A 22,392-nucleotide genomic window follows, 5' to 3' on the forward strand; every position below is an offset into this window, starting at 1 on the left:
CTCCTCTTTCTGCTCCATTTTGAAATGGGCTGATTTCCTTTTTTTCCTTTCCTCCTTTCTCCCCACTGCCTTTGCACACAGCATGTAAGAGGAGCCAGTGGTGAGCAGGAAACTTCAGCATTTATGTGGAGTCCATGAGGGAATGGGAAATGATGTGCTGTAAGCCTAAAAGAGCTTGTGTGCTCAGGTGGTGCCCGTGAATGGAGACCTGCTGTGTGGTCCAGGAACTTCTGGTGTCCTCCTCTGTCACCAGAGCCAGGCCTTTCCATTAAATTCAGGTGACTACATGCACTGATGTTTACCTGACCACCTAACCACATGGTTGGGTGGTGATGGCTGTCCTAGGAAGTGGCAATGGTCAGAATAAAGAGTCCTAAGGTCTGTGTTTTCCAGCCTTGCTGTGGCTGAGCGTGCACGGGAGATTTGGGTCTGTTCTGCACCTCCCAGCCTGCCTGCCCTCCCTTCTTCCCCATCTCCTGCAGACCCCTACATTCCCTCAGGCAGGGCTTGTGCTTCTCCCACCTCAACAAAGCTCAGCATGGGACACCTGCCCTGCACAAAGCTGGGAGGGTTTTAAAATTAAGATCACTCCTTTGTGCGCATCCCTCCACTGTGTACATCCTACCCTTCCACCGAGCATCTTCCCCCTCATACGATATTGTACCAGAAAAGTCTTTGGTACCAAAGGCCAAAACATCACAGGGGGTGGTGGCAAGAGGCTGAGCCCTGGAGACCCAGGAGCTTAGGGTAGCTCTGCCCAGGGGTGCGGGACAACTCTCCCCCCTCCCTTGTTCTTTCCATCACAAGCAATGGTGAGATAAGGTTCATCTCTCCCTACACGAGCAGCAAGTCAGCAAGCCCCCGTGCTGCCAACACACGATCCAAAGCATCAGTCTGTTCAAACCCTGTAATGACAGCAAACCCCTTCCAGGAGAAAAAACCACCACACTCCCAACCAGCCTCTTCTCATCCACCTTTATTTCTGGTTCAGCTTGCGCTGTCACAGGAAGGGGTCGGGCAGATTCCTCCCTGCGCCTGTGGAGTTTGCGATTCTGCTGTCATTGCTCTCTGTGACGGTGCGGGGTTGCTGGAGGGGGGAACCGACTGCGGTCCCTGCAGCCCTCTGCTCTGTGGGTGCTGCCCAGTAAGGACAGTTTCACCAGCTTACTGGGCATGGGGAAAGGGGTTGTAGAAAACATCATGGGATTTCCACAGACCTAAGCTCTAAGACTCCTCACTCCAGCGTGGGAGCTGATTTTGCCTTCATGGATATTGTCTGAATGTATACAAATATCACTGGGAGCACAATTTGGTTTCACAGTATAAAAATCCGATTTGCTGCTAGGATGCAACGGCTCATGCTCTTCCCCTGGTGCTCCACAGCCCAAGAGTGCCAGCAGCATCTGACAAACATTGGCAATGCCTTTTTCTGCCAGCTAGAAAATTCTGGTAATGAGACACCGATCAGGACATATTTCTAATGTTGCGCTTCTGTGTTGAGAGTAGATACAGGAGGGATTTGCTGCTATTTTCCAATCCCTGGGCTGCAGGATTCCCAGAAAACAGATTCCCTGGGGAAACCGGTGGAAAGAAAGCTCGTGGCCTTCAGGGGAGGACCACGAGGGCTTTTACCCTCAGGACCTGCAGAGCTAGTCTTGGATGGGGTTGCTGTTCCTGGGAAGCGAGGCCCTTGCTTAGGGGGGCTGCTGATCCGTCTGCCTTTACATCTGCAAGTGAACAAGCATCGGAGAAAAGAGGGAGATTCGGGATTAGCCAAGGGGAAAGATTACTGCTGAGAGGACAAGACTGGGCTGTGAACTGGCAAGGTGCTTGGAAAACCTCCTGATGGGAACTGTAAGCAACGTTAGGTAGGTGTGAGGGAGTCAGGCCAGATTTACAACACATAGAGCTCTCCAGCCGAGCCCCCCTTGATGCATGGAGGTGATAAAGCTCTGCAGTTTCCAAACTGTGACCTGGACACCTCCAGTGCTTCCAGATCATCCACATGTCCCAGCCAGATCTGTGCCCAGCTGAGCTGTACGCTCCTCACGCCTGTCCTGAGGCAGCTTTCCTTGGGTGCTGAGGAGGGGTGCAGAGCATCGCTGCCCTTCGCGCCGGTGCAGCTCCTGCATCCGCAGCGGCTGAGGGGCCAGTGTGCCCACCCTGCCAGAAGGGCATGGGCCAGACCCTCTGCTAGTGCCAGCTGGGGCAGCTCCCCTGATTGCAATTAAAAACCCAGCAATTAACTGCAGAGAAAGAGCTTAACTTCTTTGCTCAAAGGAGGAGTTTGATTCCTCTCGTTAATACACCCAGGTGCCTGCCCTGATCTTCCCATTTGGGGCCTCTGCAAAGTCCTGACTCCCATTGCAGGCCAGATGACTAATGCCCTGCTTTTCCTTCATATGCACTTAATTAAGGCATTAGTGAAGGGAGGCATCCCCTTTCCCTCACCTTGACCCCCTGTTAAGGAGCCTGCTGTTATTTTAGGGGAAAGGTGATATTCTTGAGACTTTATAGCACTCCCTTGGTGCCCAGGTCCCCTCCCCCTCTCATGCACAGCACATGGGAGCAGCAGAGAGGGAATGGCTCAGCCCCACATCTTCCCTGCGAGTCTCCTGAGACAGCCCTAAGCTCCTGGCAGAGGTAGGAGACCACAGCGCATGACGTGACCGCCGCGGCAGCTGCCCAGGGGTGTGCTGGTGCCTGGGTGCAGCTCTGGGCATGTTTGCACAAGAGCAACCAGGAATCACTCAGCTGAACTGGTGAAACTGGTGTTGGTGGGGCAGCTCTTTCCTATGCTGAGATTCCTCTGTCTGCTGTTTGAAAATGATTTCATTTTGGTGGCGAGGTTTAGCGCCTGAGCAGCACGGCCGGGTGATGCAGGAGCAGCCCCCCAGTGAGCCCTCCTTCGAGCTAAACTGGGGGTGGCCGGGAGGAGCAGCTGCTCTCGGGGTCATCGCATGAGCAATCTGCAAAGTCATAGCGATGTGTGTGGTTTAAATGGGCCAGGAAGGGGCTGGGAAAGACTGGCAGCAAGGGCAGAAATCTCTCCCTGCCAGCTGGCGTGCGTGGTGATGCAGCTTGTTATTTAGCAGGGTGCCTGATATAGCAAAGATCACCCCAGGGAGATGTAGCTCTGGGGGAATGGTGCTTCAGCAGCTGATGTCCACTCTGCCCTCTGATCACCTCCAGGGTGAGTCTGTCCTTCCTTCCAAAGGCTGCCATTTGCCCATCCTCTCTGTCAGGGGCTGGGATGGAGCCATGACATTCAGAGGCAAAACGCAGCAAGAGAAGACAAAGCAGTAAACAAAATAAACTTCAGCAACATTTACCTGTTGTGGTTCTTCCTCAGACAAAGTGCTCAGCTCTGAGGAAGACTATGGTTGCTGGAACATGGGCAGGGAGGATTGGGGACCCAGCACATCTCCCCTGAAGGCAGGGCAGCAGCTTGCCCAAGACAGCAGGCAGCAAAAAGGAGATGCCCCTCAGCCTGCGAGCTCAGGCAAGCCCTGGCCCCTCCATCCCCAGTGTGGTCGGGGCCGAGGCGTGCGGATGTCCCCGTCCCCAGTGAGCTGCAGACTTACTTCGGTGATGGCTGCGGGGGGCTGCCTGCGCCGGGCAGGGTGGTGGCTCCTGGTGCTCCCGGCTGCACAGGGTCCCCATCTTCCTGGCCACATAGCGGCAGGCTGGCGGGAAAGGGGAGACCCGTCTGCTCGCTGCAGCCATGTGAAACACAAAAAACTCTCCCCAGAATGCCCAGAGAAGGATGTCGTGGTGAGCTGGGGATCCTCGCAGAGCAGGATCGGCAGGGGGTTGTGCTGGACCGGTGGCAGTTCATGGCCAAAAGTAACAGAGGAAACGGAGGGGACTGGATTTAAGGGGCTAAAAGGGAATTACTGTTTCTGGCATCCTGGCTGTGTCTCAAACCACTCCAGTGCCAGCCTTTCTCCCCCGATAAGCCGAGGCCATAAAATATGCACAGGGTTTACCATGCAGAAATCCCTCTAAGCTCTCTTGCCTCAAATGAGGTGTTTCCTTACCGTTGATGATTACTCAAACCATTTTCTCCCCGGCTCAGCAAAGCTGTCCTTTCCAGCCAGCGTGTCTCTTCCTCTCTCCCCTCTCACAGTCAGCTCTTCAGTGGTTTTATTTCTTTACAGCCTGGCTTCCTCCTTCCCTCCCTCCCACGGGGATGTTGCTCCAGTAGCACCCGGTCATGCGCGGGGAGGCAGGCTGAGCTCGGCTCGGCCTCCGGGCTGGGCTGCGACATGCCGGGCGTGGGATCCCGTCACCTCCCGGGAAGGAGAAAGCATTCTGAGCATTGGATTTGGGCAGCGGCACTGAGGTTTGAGCCGACCATGCCAGAAAGGCGGCTTGGCCTTGGCTGGAGGAGCTGCTGTTGGGGCTTTGTGGCTGACCGAGGACCTGGGTTTGAGATGCGGGGAGGTAAATGTTGTGCTGCTGTCACTGAGCTGGAGAGGAGCGCTGCAGCGTGCACTTTGCTTGTGTGGATCAGGGGTGAAGAAAGGGACTCTTCCTCTCCTTTCCTGCTCCTGTCTGAACGCTGCAGGGACGTGAATGTCCTTCCCTCCCCCAGCCAGACAAACCCGCTTACACTGCGTCCTGTGGTACGCAGGGGAAGGTCAGGGTGACATCCCTAGCAGACAAGACACAGGCAGTAGCATTGGCCTTGCTTTCTTCAGGTCCTTCCCCCATACCACCTCCAGAGCACCGCTTGATTTTTGTCCTTGGGGGTTCACTGCAGCCAGTTACTAAAGAAGGACAGGTTTTGGGCATCCTCTGCAAAACACTGCTGTTGTTCATGCTCGGTATGTATTCCTCAAAGTCAGGTCAATTCTGAAACCTCCTGCTTTGCACTTTGATCAGGGCAATGTGTTTCCTATCTCCAAACCAAGCGCTCACCGATTCAGGCAGGCTGGACTTTGGTTTTTATGGTCTTGCCTTGGGATTATATAAGGTTGGCCAGAAAGGATGTTGATGGAGCGCGGGTATTGCGTCTCCTGGCACTGCAAGTCAGCAGTCTGGACTGCTGCAGAAGAAAGTGTGAGATCAGTGCATGACACAGTGAGGAAGAGCTAACATCACTCCATCACACCCTCGATCTTGTTCTGGTATTTCACGTTGGGAGATTTGAGTAAGCTCTGATACACTGGGCTGAAAACTAAAGTGCAACATAGAAACATTTAGCTCAGCTGGTGTCCTGACAAGGCAAAGGCTCGAATGGACATGAAGAACAACCTCTGCTCTAAACCATAGAGGACTCCCCATTGCATCATCAGATGTCATTGAAGCATACAGGAGTATGTGATGTGAGACTTGTAGGTGTTTAAAAAAAAATTTTGAGGAAAAACCCCCAGACCCTGAGCATCCTCCTCTATATTTCCTTTCCCAACCTCCAACCCTCTCTGGAGGACCCATTTTTCCATTTCACAGAAGAACTCACCAGGACAAGGAGAATGATTGCACCACAGCCTTCTGCTTGAACAAATAGTGAAGGCAGCTGGAGGAATGGGCTGCTCTTTTGAGGCTTTTCTGTCAATTGTTTGGTTTCCTCCAACTCCAAACCCAACGTGTTTCAGATGGGCGTTACTGCAGAGCAGATGCCTCGGATTTGCAGATGCATCCCTCTAGATGGTGCTAAGCTAAAGAGAAAAGGCGAGTGGTGAGAGACCTTGGAGCAGAGGTTATCCTGCGGTGCACTGCCTCTGCACATCTGGCGCTGCCTGAGGTCTCCTGGGCTAGGAGAACATCTCCGCTCTCTGCTTGGTCCCAAGCAAGGCACCCATGCACACGTACAGGGGTTCTCCTATGGAGCTTGTCATGTCTATTTGCAGCAAATACTTCTCGGCCCTTCTTCCATTTCGTATTTCCCTTCTGATGTGTAAGGGTCCACAAATGCATCATGACTGTAATCAGTGCATCTGCTTCTGTCCACGCAGTGAATCAGACAAGTGGATTGTTAATGGAAAAATTCCATCTTGGCTATTTTTGCCACTTCAGCCAGTTTTACTGAGCAGCACAACGAAGACTACATCAGTTAAGTCCTTCTTCCATCTATCTCATGGATCAGGCAGTGAATCAGACAACTGGATATTTAATGGAAAAAATTAATCTCGGCTATTTTTTCCACTTCAACCAGTTTTACTGAGCAGCACAACGAAGACTACATCAGCTACGTCCCTCTTCTGTCTCGTGCATCATCAGCCAGAATCTTAACCAAATTCAAGCATAGGTAATGTATGATTTATTGATGTGGGTAACTGAGAGAGAATTCAGCCTGGCTGCCAGAGATCGTTGAGGATTAGCTGTGAAGCGGAAGTCTTTTAGATCAACAGCTGAACAGATTTTACCTTGGAGTCACAGATGGGCAGTAAATGAGCTATTGAAAGAGACGTATTGTTAGAAGATACTTTCTAAGAAGAATAGCCACTTTCAGGTCTGTTTTTCTTCCCACTGAGTGCAAATAGGGGAAGAATGACTCTATTGACCTCAGTAGCACTGTATGGATGTAATGCTGCGAGGAGAATCGAGCTCCTCTCCCAGTGCCTTGTTTGCAGCAGTAAAAGATGTTTGCGTGCACTGAAGGCGTCAATGCACAACCTGCTGTTGTTAGTAGGACTGCAGAAGACAGCTCTTTGGCATAAGCAGGCTCAGCTTGGCTGGAGCTGAGGAGCATTCAGCTCCCATCCAGGTGTGTGGCACAGACAGCAACCTGAGAAGGGAGTTTTGGTGTCGGTCCCATTCCTGTGCAATTAGCTCTGGCTGCTGCCCTGACATCACCGCTTCCCTCAGTCATGGAGAGAGGCTGTTACAGGTTTTAATTACTCCCTGATCCAGATTTTTTGGCCTCAGCTTTGAATATGGTTTCTACTGATACAGTGAAGAAAGACCGCTTTTGCCAAGTTTTCCTTCCAAGAATGGCTCGGCTCCATTCGTGATGAGCCCATAAACTGGATTAAGAGCTCAGGGACAGATTTTCAAGTGTTTGAAACCCATAATCTGGGCTGTGCTTTCAGAACAGCCCAGTCCATTTGTAAGTAGCAAATTACGGTCATAAGGGCTCATCACTTTACAGTTTATCTCAGGCTATTCGACGCCATGTTTTCTGTAAAGCAGAGCACTCAGCACACCAGGATCTTGGGAAAAACAGGGCAGTTACCTGAGTGCTGATGTGAGACCTGAGCTTTTCTGAAGCTGAGACTCCTTAGCCTCTTGATTCTCCTTCTCAAGAAGTGCAAGCACCTCTGGTAAAAAATTAGTCCTCAAATTAATCCATGGGTTGCAGGCAACCTGTCTTCCATTAAAACCTCTGATATTGCCCATGACCACGTAACATTAACTTGTAAAGTTAATGACGGACCTCATCTCCAGCCATCAGCTTGGCTCTGTTTCAGACCATGTCTTCTGTAGCCAACTCCATGACCTGTGGGTTCTGCAGATAGACATGAAAATACCTTTAGCGTGAGTGAAACTAGAGCTGTTACAAGGAGCAATGTGGCCACAGCTAAATGCCCACTATTTTCCCAGTTTTGTTGGTGGATTTTACCCTCGGCACTGCTACACCTGCCCTGTTCCCAGTATGTCAGCTCAGCTCCACAATTGCACCTTTCTTTAAACACCTGCTTTCTTAGGAGGAAATGTGCTGGGTGAGATGGGTTTAGGGGTCTGGTCCAGCTCAGAAGAAAGGAAGGGTGATGCTCAGCACCCGGGGGGCTGGCTCATTGCAAACTGGCTGAGCATCGTGCCCGCTGCTCTGGAGCAGCTCAGCGGGCTGTGGGGCAGCAAGGAGGCAAAATGCGCTTCTGTAAACATGGTGCTGCTGCTGTTTACTTAAGTGCTGAAAAACAACGACAGGCAGACTGATGCGCTGTGTTGGGAAACTTCACTGGCGTCAGGAGGAGTCACAAGGCGTACGCAAAATGTCAGCAAGTCCAAACAAGGCTTTCCTCCAGAGGTCCGGCATGTGATGATGGAGAGGTCTTGGTGTGCAGGAGCCAGTGAGACTCTTGCAATGGCAGTTATTCGTGACTAAGGACTATAAGACAGGGAAAAGCCTTTCTGGCACCAAAGTTGGCATCGTGTTTGTCCGGATGCTTTGTTCTTGGCTTCAGTGGTGGGGAATTCCTGTTGAATCAAACGTTCCTCAGGTGGGACTGGCTCTTGTCACCCTGGTGACCTCTTTGCTGTGGTATCGTGCTTATTTCTGCTGGCAGGCCCCTGCCACTGGCCCAGCCCAGCTCTTCCTCTCCATCCTGGATACAGTCATTGGAAAAAACATGTTTCTGAATAACTGATCCTGGCATTTGCAAGCCTGAGGACAGATGGAGGTGACTGCAAGAATTTCATGGCAAAATACCCCCCAAATTATTTACCTGTGCCTTTCCCAGCCCTTGGCAAGGTGACAGCCTTGCTGAGAGGGAAGAGAGACACCAACCCGACTCAGAAATTGAGAACTGTGACATGGGAAGTGCCCAGCCATCGTGGGGAGGGTTTCAGGAGAATGGGGGCCTTGTAAGAGCCCCAGGGACAGACGGCAGGTTGGTTTGTCCCCTGCGGAACAAGGGCAGACGGATGGAAGTGGTGCCAGCCCAGCTTGGCTCTACCCCAGGCACTCTGAGCAAGCACAGGCAGCAGAGCCAACGGAGGAGATCCCTCAGGGTGCATTTTATCTCCTACTGTTTGCCAATCATTTTAATGGCATGGGAGCCATTTTTCACCCAGCCTGGCCTTGCTGCGGTTACCACTCTTGGCTAGGCATTTCTAGCAATTACTGGTAACCTCTGAAGGAACAGTATTTTGAGATCATTTGCCTGCAAAGCACAGGATAAATATCGCTGTCCCCTGCCTTTTCTGTGGACGCGCATAAATGAGTGAACATGGAAGTTGGAGCTGCAAGGGCTTCTTCAGCAGCCTGCTCTCGTGTAGGGCAACCTTAAAAACATATAGAAACAAGGCACACATGTAAAACAATGCTCCAAGCCCTGCTGAAACTGTATATATCTGCTTCCTTCACATCCACACAGACGGATACCTGTCAGAAAGGCTGTTATGTGGCCCAGTTTACTGTTGAGAAGTGCTGTTTGATTGTCTCTTGCCACAGCAGTGTCCTCAGAGGGCTCCAGCAGACTGTCCAGCCTCTTGATGTTGCATCTTCCTGACCACCCACTCTCCATTTTTCTCTGCCTTTCTGCATGACTGGCTTGTCTCTTCCCTTCCTCCAGCCCTCAGGTCACCACCACTTGTCTTCAAGGAGTTCTTGGGATGGCAGTTTGCACTGCAGAGTCTTTCACCCATTAAATACCAGAGTATTCAATACTACCAAATATTTGATGTATTTTTTTAATGTATGCAGCCTTTATTTTGTGCTGTATTCCTGCCTCATTGCTAGGAATCTGGTGAGAATTAAGCTTGGATTTTTTCTCTGAAAAATGAAATAAGAAGGGTATCTAATACTGTAGCTTTCGCTGTGACTCTTGGTGCTTCTTTTGCTTATCCTTTTAATTCTGATTAATGCAGAAACCCCTTTTTCGGTGTCTCTCTTAGCTCTTTCTATCTACCTCTTAGTTTGCATCTCAACATATGAGTTTATCACTAAATACTTGTGCTGCTCTCTTACACAGTATTTACCAATATGTCATTTCTAAATGTTGTTTTGCTCATTCTGATTTTCTGAAAGATTTCTTGTTGTGAATATGCTGCTTCTTCATAATACTTTCTATTTTTCTGCATGGGGAAGGTTTGCTGTTGGGCCTTTATTTTTCTTTCAAGAGCTGCCCACTCTTCTGTTTCTCTTTGATTACTTTCTGGTTTCAGATCCTCAGTCCGTTCACATTACGAACTAAAACTAAAACTCATTGTTCATATGACATGAAACAGTTTAGAAGCGTAAATTTGCCTTCTCTCTAAATGCTGTGGTTGTATTTTTCACTCAGTGTGGGCATCAGTGCAACCACGCCAGTATGCACCAGTCCCTAGGCTGGATCTGGCCGGACGCGGGCGAGCGAGGGAGCCGTCCGTGCGCCTGTCGGCCGGCCGGGTGGGCAGCGCTGGCCGGAGCTCGCCGTGGCAGGGTGTGATGCAGACGGCATCCGGTTGTGGGATTTCACACATCACCAAGAACGAGAGCTCCCGACTTCGAGATGAACTATTTTTGACTGCATCCAAAAGTAATATTGGGATCCTTAAATATTGGAGCAGAAAGTATTTCTCCACAATCCTTGGATATTACCACTATGTTTATAACGGGTTTCATGGGATGCAGTATTTATTAGGAATCGCATCTGTGGTTAAATCATGCTACAGCGCTGTAGGGCAGCCAAATGAGCAAAGGATGTTTGACTCACGACCAAGTATTCTGACTTCTGGGTTTTTTTTGTAACCTCAGATTCACTTCCAGTGATAAACTCTGGCTCATAATTCGCAGCAGAGGTTCCAGTAATAAAAGAAAGACTACAGCAGCAGGATGGAAAGGGAAGTGTCTTGTCTGACGACACTGCATGTTGTTATGTAGTTGGACCACAGGTTTATTTATCTTTTTTTCAGGCTGAAACAGCGAGAAAGCTGCATCAGGAGCCGTCAGTGATAATAGTAATGAATGGCTGCACTCTTCCTGTGAGCATTTGAAGCTCCTGGGTTATTTTTACGCCCAGGGCCATGTGATTTGGTGATTAAGGTGCAGGGCAGGCAAGACAGGAATCAGGATCCTCTGGGCTGCAAATAGGAAATGCCAGAGCAGTCTTGCCAAGGCAAAAAATTCCCTCTGGGTCAGACTGGCATGTTTAAATAGCCAATTATTATTTACATGAAATGGTATTTAATTCCTCCTTCTCATGTGAGTGAAAGCATTGCTTTGGATATTAGTCAGACTTCTGGTGCGTTTAGTGAGGGAATGGGGAAGGTTTAAGCAGTTCAGGGTGAACTGTGCCTTGCTGAGCCCCGCTTCACCCTGCCCTGGCATCTCCGAGCCCACCGGGCTCCCTCCATAGTCACAAAGCACGGAAGGATGGACCAGGGCTGTGCTCAGCTGTTGGCTCAGTTGCTGTTTTTAGCTCAGGAAAAAAAGGCCGTTCTCTTCCTATTAAAAAGCGGCATCATTTGGTGAATATTGCCCAGTGTACATGGTGTGCTGGGCAAAACGCAGGGATCGATGCATTAGCTTCAGGCTGTGTTTTACTTAAAAATCTTTCTCATGGTGGGAGAATACTAGAAAGCCTCAAAAGTCATTTGTTGAAGGGGAAAATAACCCAGAAAAATTAATACAGAGAATTTTCCACTAAGTGAAGTGCAGATGAAAAATTGAGGGAGAAGTCATGGCACTTTGGTCTTTGCTATTTTCTGATCAGATTTTGCCCAGTACCTTGAAAGGTGGTAGTGCAATAACTTGATCCTTAGCCAGGGTGCTAACTATACTCCTGCTAGTGACAGTAGTAAATGTGATTGATTTCAAGGGAAATACATCAGCTTGCAACCACCGATGGTGTGGTCTGTCAGCTGTGGGAGCAAATTAAATAAGAACAGTTTTTACGAACTTTGTCAGGGGTGAGGTTTTTATAGCAGGCCAGGGATTTAATTGTTAACATTAACGGAACACTTATAGAAAAATTTCTCTGGACTGCTTTACAAATCAGCCTGGGGTGGCTGTAGGCCAGGCTGTTGACTGCATAGACCTGATGTGACTTTTATTCATAGTAGTTTTAAGTCTCCAGTGTCAGATCCCTTGACTTTAATATGGTTACCCTGGATTTACAGCACTGTAAGTGGGGCTGAATTCAAGTTTTCTGTGACTATTAGAGGGTGAAATAGATGTCTTCACAAAGAGCGCAGCCAGCCAAAGCTTCTGCAATACTGAAATCATAGAATCATAGACTAGTTTGGGTTGGAAGGGACCTTTGAAGGTCATGGAGTTCCAACCCCCCTGCAATGAGCAGGGACGTCTTCAGCCAGACCAGGTTGCTCAGAGCCCCGTCCAACCTGACCTTGAATGTTTCCAGGATGGGGCATCAACCACCTTTCTGAGTAATCTGTGCCAGGGTTTCACCACCCTCACTGAATTTCTTCCTTATATCGAGTTTAAACCTCCGCTCTTTTAGTTTTAAACTTATTACCCCTTGTCCTGTCGCAACAAGCCCTGCTAAAAATATTTCCCCCATCTTTCTCATAAGCCCCCTTGAAGCCCTGGCAGGCGTAGTCAGGTCTCCCCGCAGCCTTCTCTTCCCCAGGCTGAGCAGCCCCAGCTCTCCCAGCCTTTCCTCCCAGCAGAGGGGCTCCAGCCCTCGGGTCATTGCTGGGGCCTCCTCTGGCCCCGCTCCCACAGCTCCAGCTCTGTCCTGTGCTGAGGGCTCCAGAGCTGGACGCAGGACTCCCGGGGGCTCTCAGAAGAGCAGGGCAGAGGGGCAGATGGGGATGCAGCCCAGGGCATGCTTGGCCTTCTGGGCTGCCAGCGCACATTGTTGACTCGCAACCAGCTTTTCACCCACCGGTACCCCCAGGTCCTTCTCGGCAGGGCTGCTCTCCATCCCCTCATACCCCAGCCTGTATTGACACCAGAGGCTGCCCCGACCCAGCAGCAGGACCTTGCACTTTGCCTTGCTGAACGTCATGAGATTCACAGGGGCAAAACCTGGAGAAAGTGGAGAGTGGGATTTTCAGAACCAGCTAACAAACTTCCAGTGGGACTCATGTTGTGGGCGGTGAGTCTGAAAATACCAAACAAAGATTGGAGTCACCACTCTAAGGCAAGCTGCTTTCAAGCGACACCTCAGTCTTGGCACAGGGAGGTTAAGTCCATTAAACCACTTTCTAAATTAGGTTGGCTAAATCAGCATCCCTTTTTGCACAGGAATGTGGCGGTAGGAGGCGGGTCCATGAGCAAAACCAAGGGGCAGAAGCTGGTCCCACCCAGCTGCACACTCAGCACGTGGCACCACAGGAGTACCCTCAGTCCCGTCATCCCCATTACTGGGGATCCCACAGGGCCTGAAATCAAAAGGCTGACTGCAGGAAAGCTGCTTCTTGTCAGATGTTCTGCCTGACCGGAATTGGGAAGTGCTGAAAATTTGCTAAAAAATTCCCAATTCGAGGGCTTTGAAAAGATTTCAGGTAGGCCTTGGATAAGCAGCAATGATGCTGAGTATGGCCATGGAGATGAGACCCGATGCTTGCCTGCTGCGTGCAGTCGCTCACCTCTTTGCAAATGCTGAGTGCAATGCTGCATGTGAAGGTGACGATGGGTCCTGCAGAAGGGTTGGTCAAAATGATGTGTGGTGCTTGTCTCAGCTGAAGCTTTGTGGTGTGAGATTGACACCAGTGCCTGAGAAAACAGGACCTCTTGTTGCTACCTGAGATAAGTTAGGCTGAGCAAGCGTCATGCTCTGCTTATCTGAGCCACAGCAGGAAATGAGAATGAAGTGAGACCCTAAGCCATGCACTGGTTGTGCTTGGTTGCAAGTTCAGGGAACATGGTGCTGCTGCTCCAGATCACTGAGGAGCAGCTGCTGAGTCAAAGCTGCTGGTGCATGGGTCAGCTTGAGTCTGCTCTTGCTCTCCTTGTTTCGCAGCAGAAAACTTCCTTTGCAGGTCACAGCAGTTGATGGTGCCTGTCCTATCTCCACAGCAGTTTCTGGGCTGGGGTGGTAGAGCCGGGACTTTCTGCCTGATCCTGAGATCGGTCCTCAGTGTCCCTGAGTAAAGCGTTCCTGGGAAAAATGGGTTAATAACTATTGAGGGGTAACGAGCAGAAATCAAGCAGAGATTCCCATGCTGCACAGCAGATGCTGTCTCCATAGGTCCAATCCTGCGAACAGCCTAGTAGACGCAGCTGAAACCTCACCGCTAGACTTCATTGTGGCAAGATGAGTGAAAAGACTGTGATCTGTGTTGTGAGATGTGCCTGTGCTGTCCTGTTTGCGGCTGGGCTGCACTTGGTCCGTCCCAGGTCTCTGCTTCATCATCACGGGATAACTCCTCTTGTTGCCTGCACATTCAGCCTCCCAAGCAACGTAAAAACATCCAGCCTCTTCCTCTCTGCTATCCGATTTCCCTGTCAAAGATAATTTCTCCAGAACCAGTTTCCCTGGACAGGATCCAGGGACTTCAGGGGTAAAAGATCTTCAGGAGTCACCCTTATAAGGGATAGATGATGACTCCTGGGGAAAAGAAATACCAAAAGGCCTCTGCCACCTGGCACGGTCTGGTGATGCACAAGTCAGCGCAGGACCGGTGCCCTGCAGGTAACCCGAGGCTGTCCTGTCAACGTGCTCAGCTCTTCTGCATGGAGCCACGCAGCACCCCCATCGAGTAGACCCTCCTTCCTAATCCTGACTCTTCTCCTTCACCATGAGACAAGCCAGACACGGAGGATGTGACAAATTGTTTGGGAGGTTTCCTAACTGGGCACAACAGTCGTGTGCCCAGGGTAGGGCCGGAGATACCAGCTCCACGCCTGGCTCTGCTCTTACTGCGCTCTTATGCAAGCAGCTTCATTTCTCCATTTTCTTCACATCTGATTAGCTCAGGCATTTTTCTGGGCAGGGACCACACTTTATTTTGTTTGGGAAAAGCAACCCCTGTGAGAGAGGCTGGAGGAAGCTGAAGGCGTAAAAAACGCAGCATGTCACAGCTCTCGCCCAGGGCAGCTCTGCCAGGAGCAGCTCGCTCCCAGGGCATGTGGCCTCACACTGCCCTACGGCAGGGACCCCGCTGTGGGTCTGCACCCCTGCATGTGCAGGATCCCAAGCACCAGGGTCTCAGAGGCCCTGGGGTGCTGCTGCTGGTCCCCGTGCATGCCTGCAGCCCCCTCCCCGGGTGCTGGGTGCTAGCGAGAGGCAATGGGTAGGGCAGGACTCAGGTGGCAGAGGGAAAGAGAGCACAGCTGGGAGTGAAATGGCTGATGTGGCTTGGGTTGTTACAGGTTTTGTCAAAAGAGAGGTCTCAAAAAATTATTAATTGCATTTTTTTTTTAACATACTGGTAAAGATGCATTGATTCCAGGAAAATGCTATTTCCACCTTGGTATAAATCTTCATAAATAGTTCCCTACGTAGGCAATTAATCGTCTCCTTCCAGACTTTGGATTATTAATAATACCTGTTAAGAATTACTGTCTCATCTGCTTTCACTGTATGTTTAAGCCCATTACTATAGTTATTCATAGAAATAGCCCCAGCTATCTCATATTTTCCCTTGTCCACCTTACACTATTATTGTTCTTATTCTTCTCTTGCAAGAACTCAACAAAAAAACTTGAGAAATGGGATAAAAAAAAAGACAAAGTACCAAGGAGATTAAGAGTTGTTCTGATGAATTTTGCCAACACTGTAATTTCCTGGAGAATGCTTTAGAATTCATTTCCTATGATAGGCTGCTAGATAGAGGGGTTTTATAAATTTGCATTCATCCATATTTCTGTTGGTAAAAAGCTCTGTGCGCAATCCATTCCAGCAGCTCTGCTGTATCACATCCATTGGCAGTAGACACACGGTTGCATGAACTCCTAGATAATATTGAAAACCTTTATTACAAATTACTGTGGCAAGAAGCTGCTGCAACATGCTTGAAAGGCAGAGAAAACTCATCAGTGTGGTTTCCCTCTGTAGATCTGAAGCCGCTGATGTCAGGGGGTGCAGAGTCCTGTGGCTACAGGGATTTGGGCAATTTGGGCTCCATCCAGGCTTTGTCACGGGCTTTATCACAGGCTTTCGCTGTGACTGGGAGCCAGTTGCGCTGAAAACCCTCTCCGCGTTTTGGGACTGTGTGGGAACTGGGGGCTTTGGTATCCTGCCCATGGTGATTGCAGGGACATGGCTACAACTTCTTCCTCTCCATTTGCTGTTTATGAAGTGGAAAAGTGTGCTGCTTCCCCCGCTGTATCCCTCCCGCAAAGCATTTAAGGCAGTGACTCTCTTTTTTAACTACTTCTCTGTGCAACCCCTTGCCAAGAGCTAATTGTGGCTGGGTTGGGAGATGCCAGTTCGAAGAAGGAACAGGGAGAGGCTGGTCCTTGGGAAGTGCAAACAATTTGTTCCTGAAGGAGTAAACCCAAACCAGCAATGGATGCTGTGTGCCTTCTGCAGGGAGCAGAGCTGCTTTCATCACCGGACCTCAATCCTGGTGTAGCGGGAGAAGGTGACCCAGGAGCACCCGAGTGCTGTTGATACAAACCCAGCTGAAAGCATGTTCCTGGGGCAGGGTGGGAGCACTGGGGAAGTGCAGGTGAGGGCTTGTGCAGATGTGCTTGGTGGCTGCTGGTGAGATGTGCCCAGAGCGTGCATGATATGGTGCTTTCCCATGACTGCGCTCCAGAAAATAGCATTTTTGGAGGATGCTGCTGAGTGGATGTAGTCCCGTGGAGACATTTGCCTGTTTCCCATCTGGCAGCATCCTTGTTTACTCTAATTTTGGAAAAAGGAAACAAACCCTCTGAATAGCCATGCTTGCTGAAATAGCCTGGTCTTTAGGGAAGCTGATTAAATTTGATGATTCTCTTGTAGCTGTTGGCCCTGCACTCATATAATAGTTTCTTCCCTATGCTTGGCATTAGCTTTTTGATTTTATTTTCTTCCACTGTGCTTTTCTCTGTGTATCCCTGGCCTGGAAGAGTCAGGGAGTTTTAGCACCCAGAGATGCCCAGTCCTCCTCATTGGGATATTGGGAAACCACAGAAGCTTGCAGCAGAAATGGAGCAGGCTTTGGTGTAAGCACGGGCCTTTTCTTCCCAAAGAGAGTGCCAAACATTGGGGGTGGGGGGTGGGGTGTGTGTGAATTAATTTCCAAGCCTATATTTGGTCTAGTTAAGACATTTTTTCCTTTTAAACAGGTGACCTCGTCATAGCCGGTTTGCTTACAGTAAGCAAAACCAAGCGGCAGAGCAGATGGTCACATTACCCGTGACGTTTGGGTCCTTCCTCCCGACTGGCTGCTTGTCCGGGTGCCAAAAGCAAGGGCTGCAGGCAGATAGCTGGAACTAGGCATCTCAAACCAGTTTATTTTTGCAGCCTGTTGGACTCATTTCTATTTATATCCTAGATCCAGCACTGAGTTCCTGGGATAGCATGAAAATTTAGCTGCATTAGGTTAAACAGACTTCAAAATAGCCTGGGCTACCGGATCTGAGCTCACCACTCTGGAACAGCTTATTCAAGAGCTTTACATTTTCAGATAAGCACCTTACAGTTCAAACAGCAGCTTCTACTTGGCTAATCAAAAGAGCAATCTGGGAAATGAAGTTTATTTATTAAGTTGAAAAGCAAACAAGCTGGGTTTCAGATAGCTCTTGTGCTTTAGTGGAAATCCCAGGTTAATGACACAGCCCGGGGTGAGGGCTGAAGGCAAAACAAGTGCTGCAGGAGCAGAGGTCTGTTCCAGATCTGGTCCTGTAAGCAGGCTGCATGCCCTGCACCAGGGACGAGGCGTCCGTCTTTCAGCATGCCAAGGGCAAAGCCAATCTTTTTAACGTTGTTTTTTTTTTATCTCAGGCTTCGGCCCTGAGGGATGATTGGAAAAGAAATGTGCCTCGAGGAAACAGTGATGCTTCACTGGGCATAACACTCAGAGATACGCTCAGCGAGTCATACAGATGCTTTTAAAAAGGTAAAATTTGCTGTGTGGAGTCACTGCTCAAACAGAGCGAGACACGTGTGTGGTAGGTGTGTGGTGGTGGGTGATGCACGTGGGATTTCCAGCAGACGCCGGGTTTATCTGTGTTCCAGGTCCTTATCTGTAGGAAATGGGTGATAAATGCATCCCTGTGTATTCAGCCTGCATTAGCGCACTAAGCATTGCTGACGCATTTGTGTCCGGGTGTGTTTTACAGGTCAGGACTACTGTAAGGCAGTGCTGGGAAGTCTGCACCATCAGGAGGCTGGAGGAAGAGTTAAAAAATAAACCCCTTCCTTGCATAGGTCTATAGCACTTGTGCGGAGGAGCTGTGTATGAAAAAGCAGTCTATTCGGGACAGGATGGGAGGTAGAGGAGATGCAGGGAAATGTGTGTTAGCTCTGGGCAAAGGTGTTACACAAAATATCACTCGTATGGGTGCCAGCGGATCCTATCAAACCTTTGCAAGTCACCTTACAAATGCTGCTGAAAAAGACTTAGCAAAGCAGCCAGATGTGTATCTGCAAGGGTACAGTTAAGAGAGGAGATTTGCCTCTGTCCCAGAGGGTGAGCTTTGAATTTTAGCACAAGGGCTGCCCGGTGGTGCAGGTGATATACATTTCATGACTCAGAGCAGGGGTGAGGAGAGAGACCAGCACTACCAAACAGACTGTTTGACACCTTTAAAACCCAAAAAGAGGATATGCAGTTTCTTCTTTTTGTTAGGTACAGCTGCTGGGATGTACTTCAAGCACAGAAAAGCTTTTTGCCTGGAGGCACTGCCACATCTCCAGGTCTTCTGGGAACACCAGGTGCCCCCGGCCGGGGTCCCAGTCCGGCTGCGCTGGGCACTGCGGGTACCATATATCCCATCAGCTGGTTTGGCGGTGAAGACTGAAGCTAAAACTCAGCCTGCCATCTCCTCAGTGCTGTTCTCACACAGGTTAAATCACCTTCAGTTAGTGGCCCTATGGAATTAACGGGGTCTCTTTTGAGCTGACTGCCTTCCCATTTCCATGGCCCTGAAGTCTTAGCACTACCAGGGAAGTCAAAGGCAGGACCGCAGCCCTCCCGGGGTGCAGGGCAGAGTGAGGGGGGAGTCGGGTCCTCTGCAACCCCATTCACCTGCCGGAGGTGGCCAGAGTCCCTGTGAGCCGGGAGGGAGCACAGGCGACCATGCTCGCTGTTGCAGGCTGAGCTCGGTGAGTCTGTGGTCCCCTGCAGCAAGCAGAGGTCCCTGCCCCAAGAGGATTCGTAATATCTGAATCACCAAAGTGAGAAAAATGTGTCACCTCCTTCTCACAGCTGTGTGTAAAGCGAGATGTACCAAGAGTGTGCGGTTTATGCTCACAGAGGAAATCAGTGATGAAAGCAGGAGTTCAGTCCCGGTCCTCAGAGAGATGTAGTATTTTAGAACAACTCTGCTTTTCAAACAACAGGTTCCCTGGGGGCGAACAAGCGGTGCCTGGGTGTTAATTTGGGTCCCGTGTGATGTGGCAAGATTTGGGGATTGGGAAAAGACCAAAATGGACAAGAAAGGAACGATATTCCTGAAGTTTATCAAAAGTTACAACAGATACAGAACAATAAAGACAAATTGATGAAAAAACATTCCATTTTCTTGGGTGGAATTGCCAGGGAATGACCCCTGATTTATACCAGCTGAAGGTTAAAAATCAGGTTGAAGAACTCTACCGAAGTTCATATCAGGTGAATGGTCTTGCACATCAGCATGTTGAACAAGTCACATTCATACCAATATCTAATTATAACAAACAAGAAAGTTATTTATGAGCATTATTAGCATAATTGATCTGCTGATGAGTAGAGTTGCCACTGTCAGGTAACAAAGCACACAGGCATGATTTATATCTTGCAGCTGAGATTAGTAATTGTTTGTGTATTAGCCTTTCAGGTATCTCATGCGCAAACGTTCAGACACTTCTGGCTCATGCTATAGTAGGTGGTTGATCAGAGGATCTGAGCCAGCACCAACAGCCAAACGAAAAAGTATCTCAGCTTTCTTAGGGTGGTTCCAAATCTCAGCAAAATTAGGAAAATCTTGTGGCTGATTAAGTAAACTGACTAGATCATCCTCACTGGCCCTTTCTACTTGCAAAATGGTATTATTTTGAATGAGGGAAGAGAGCACACAGTTTCTGTGGCTGCTGCTGAACGGGCAGATTTTGTGAAGGTCCCTTCCTGCAGCCTTGGCTATGAGGGACGTTTGAAGAAACTCAAGGTTCAAGGTAGGTTTAAGCTGTCTGGTGAGAGCTGATAGGGTTTTTGTGTGATATTAGTGCCAGGATGATGATAACATGGACTAGGGATGGAGCTCAAATACCTATTAGGAAAGCGGTATTGCCTACCCATGGGGGCCTGATCTCACCTCCGTGTCCAGGTGTGGGGCAGAAGCCTCCCCTAGGCAGCCCTACGTAGGTAGGGGAGTGGGGAGGGCTGGGGGAGAGGGGTCTGCAGAGCTCTTCAGGGGATGCATTCCCCCAGAGATGCTGTTTTGGGAGACAGGACGTCTCTTTTGGGCTCAGCACTGAGATCAGACCATTCCTTTAAGAGCCTGAAAATTAAGTGAGAGGAAAATTGAGGGCCGAAGGACTCTCACTGCAGTGCTGGCTCAAGGAAAGCATTAATTATTTGAGGATTTGTACGTAATTTTGCCAAGAGGTTACCATAGGGCTCCTGTGCAAACACAACTTTTTGGATACATTTTCAAAAATGCTTTTCAACCTTTTTGAAAGCCTTCCAGCAGGAAGCTTGGTCATGACAGAGCGGTGACAGGAAGGAAAACAAGAACCCCCCCCAAAAAAAGGTCAGTTTTGAAGGGAGAAGAATTGTTTGAAAATGAAGCCATCATAGTTAGTTGATTGGAAACTATTGCTCGCCTTCCTGGAACGAAGGTGCTTGCTGGAAGCATCCCTGGGCTAAACGGTGTCCACGTGCAAGAGAGGTGTCAGGAGAAGGGGAAGGGCTCTAGGGAAGGGCCAGCAGAGCGTGGAGTGAGAGCAAGGGATGGCACTGGAGGCTCCCGTGGTGAGGGTGCGCAGTGGCAAGGAGGCTGCTTCTTTGTCCCTGGTACTCAGGAGATGTCCATGCCCTGAAGCTCTGGAGCTCCCAGTGGCATGAGAGCAACACCCATATCAAAATCCAGATGTGCCAAACAGCTGGGAGCTCACTTCAGGCTGCGGCAGGAAAGCCTTCCCACAGTGTCATGATGGGTCCTAGGTGAGATCCATAAAGCGGTTTTGGGTCAATGTCAAGGATGGAATGGGTGGGATGTCCCGTAAAAGGTTTGCTTCTGCTCTTGGTCCCCACTCCCCTGCCATTGAACCCTGGTCTTCCTTTTCTATGTCAGAGAGATTCACGCTTTACAGAGGTGTTGAAAAGACAAATTTATTAGCTATTATTGCAAGGCCTGTGGGTATTTGTCTGATCAGGTGGATTTCTGGGAAAGGGTGAACGGAAAGAGCTGTGAAGGATAGCTGGGAAAATACAGCATCTTTGCTGAAATTCCCAATACGAGCAAACACCGACCGGGATGCACAAAACTGTCCTGCAGAGTCTTGGGCTTAATCCTTTCTGTACGCAAGTGACTAACATGGCCTTTGAGCAGAAAGCAGCACGAAGGTGCTGAAGATACGACAGGGCCTGACCCAGAGGTGCCTTCCAGTGTCATGCTGCAGAGAGAACGAGACAGCAAAGAAACCAGAACGAGCGACAAAGTGAGTAATTTGCCCAGGAGAATGCCGCCTGAGTAAGCAGAGTCAGTCATTTCAGGATTCAGAGCGCTGAAAAGCCCTTTCTCGTGTGGTTATCTTGAAGGTCACAATGGCATGATATGCTGGGAAGCGGTCCCAAGGCTCGGCGATGAACCTGACCTCAGAACAACAATCATGCATTGTTTGTTGAATTTCCCCTCTACCTAGTTTTTTATTTCCTGATGAAGCTTCAGCCCCTATACCTGTTCTCTGTGAACTTGTAACCGAGAGAGCCGAAGAAGGAACGGGGGACTTTCACCGGGACCGCAGAGGTACAAATGACGTTTTAACTCATTGTTGTTTGCTTTTCTTCAGCCAAAAATATGTTTATATATGTATATCTGACTGAATGGAAAGATGGGGTGGAATTTTTTTGTTGCTTAATATTTCCATGCGTTTTCTGAAATGATCTATGGGTGGCTGCTGAAGTCATTTGCAGTAAATGGGTAAGAGGCGTCAGACTCGGAAACAGTCCAAGTATGTGACTCTCCCAAGGTCCCAATGCTATCGTTTCAGATGCGTAAGCTAAGTGTCTTTGCACTGATACCCCTGGCACCACCTATAAAGCCTTGGCCACCGTATGTGCACCGAGGTGTCTGCTGGGAAGTGGGCAGCAGACCAAAGCCAAGAAATTCTGGGCCTGGCCCAAACGCTCTGCTGTTGGTGTCAGCAAGTCTCAAAGCAGCAACGTCACCGCTGCGGAAAGCAGCAGCGCAGCCTCTGCAAGGTGGGAAGGACGGGGACGTCAGCCCTGCTGCCAGCTGGCCGGTGGAGGTGCTTCCCAAAGGGCTGTAAAGTCAACCTGGCAGCAGGATGCTCTCAGTAAAGCATAGGCAGGAGCTTGCCTTGAGCTGCTTTGATTTTGGAAGACTTCCAGACCGTTGTTTCAAATTATTATTTTTTTTTTTTCTTCCACCCCTGGCTCAGAATTGGTTATAAAAATAAGTAAAAGTTGGAGAAATTTCAGCATTAGCATGTCATCCTTACCTTATCCAATATTTTCTCT

At 49.5% G+C, this 22,392-nt stretch overlaps 1 long non-coding RNA gene across 1 annotated transcript; it reads right to left on the reverse strand.

Annotated features, from left to right (window-relative positions):
- Positions 1–966: 966 nt before the first annotated feature.
- On the reverse strand, positions 967–4,141 carry LOC142363652 (uncharacterized). Its single transcript, XR_012765875.1, has 3 exons — positions 4,041–4,141; positions 3,585–3,686; positions 967–1,727 (listed from the first exon to the last, which is right to left on the reverse strand). It is a non-coding gene; the product is annotated as an uncharacterized LOC142363652 (long non-coding RNA).
- Between the last annotated feature and the right edge of the window lie 18,251 nt (positions 4,142–22,392).

This window comes from Opisthocomus hoazin, chromosome 19 (assembly GCF_030867145.1).
Source record: "Opisthocomus hoazin isolate bOpiHoa1 chromosome 19, bOpiHoa1.hap1, whole genome shotgun sequence".
Taxonomy (NCBI): domain Eukaryota; kingdom Metazoa; phylum Chordata; class Aves; order Opisthocomiformes; family Opisthocomidae; genus Opisthocomus; species Opisthocomus hoazin.